This window comes from Cebus imitator, unplaced genomic scaffold, assembly GCF_001604975.1.
Source record: "Cebus imitator isolate Cc_AM_T3 unplaced genomic scaffold, Cebus_imitator-1.0 Scaffold35, whole genome shotgun sequence".
NCBI lineage: Eukaryota > Metazoa > Chordata > Mammalia > Primates > Cebidae > Cebus > Cebus imitator.
Genome location: NW_016107350.1, coordinates 9,603,633 through 9,605,062, shown reverse-complemented (window position 1 = coordinate 9,605,062; position 1,430 = coordinate 9,603,633).

Below are 1,430 nucleotides of genomic sequence, written 5' to 3'. Positions count from 1 at the left end.
TTTTTTTTTTTTTTGAGATGGAGTCTTGCTCTTGTCACCCAAGCTAAAGTGCAGTGGCGTGATCTATGCTCACTGTAACCTCCGCCTCCTGGGTCCCCACGATCCTCCTGCCTCAGCCTCCCAAGTAGCTGGGATTACATGTATGTGCCACCACACTTGGATAATTTTTGTATTTTTAGTAAAGACTGAGTTTCACTATGTTGGCCAGGCTGATCTTGAACTCCTGACCTCAAGTGATACTCCTGACCTCAAGTGATTCTCCTGCCTCTGCCTCCCAAAGTGCTGAGAGATTATTTGGATTTTCTATATATATAAACATGCCATCTGCAAATAGGAAGTTTTATTCCTTCCTTTCCAATCAGTATGCATTTTATTTCTTTTTCTTGCCTTATTTCACTAGCTAGAGTTTTCATTTAATCAGTAGTTTTATCTTAAATACTATTGGTGAGAGCAGACAGTTCTATCTTGTTCCCAGTGTTTGGTGTGAAAACATTCAGTCTTTCACCATTAAAGGCAATGTTAGCTGTACATTTGTACATATGCTCTTTTTGTCAAGTTGAGGAAGTTCCCTCTGTTCCTGTTTTTCTGAGAGTCTTTACCATGAATGGGTATTGAATATTGCTAAATGCTTTTTCTGTATCAATTGATATAATCATGTAATCTTCTTCACCCTGTAAATATGGTGGATTTTCAAATATTGAGCCAAATTTGCATCCTTGGAATGAACCCCATTTGGTCATGGTATATAATTCTTTCTGTGTTTCTGCATTGTATTTGCTAACATTTTGTTAAAAAATTTTTGTATCTATATTAATGAGGGATATTAGTCTGTAATTTTCTTTTTTGTACTATCTTTGGTTTTAGTATAAGAATACAACTAGCTTCATAAAATGAATTTGAAAGTATTATCTCTTTATTTTTCTGGAAGAGATTGTATGTAATTTGTGTTAATTCTTCTTTAAATGTTTGATAGATTTCTTCAGTGTAATCAAACACTTAAGGAAGAATTAAATGTGGGCCTGAAGAATTAAATGTGGGCCTAGAGAATTCTTTATGTGGAGATTTTTTTTTTTTTTTTGAGACAGAGTTTCGCTCTTGTTACCCAGGCTGGAGTGCAATGGCGCGATCTCGGCTCACCGCAACCTCCACTTCCTGGGTTCAGGCAATTCTCCTGCCTCAGCCTCCCGAGTAGCTGGGACTACAGGCGTGCGCCACCATGCCCAGCTGATTTTTGTATTTTTAGTAGAGACGGGATTTCACCATGTTGACCAGGATGGTCTCGATCTCTTGACCTTGTCATCCACCCGCCTTGGCCTCCCAAAGTGCTGGGATTATAGGTGTGAGCCACCACACCCAGCCTTATGTGGAGATTTGAATTTCGAGTTCAATTTGCTTCATTGTCAGAGAGTTATTCAAATGATCAATTTCAT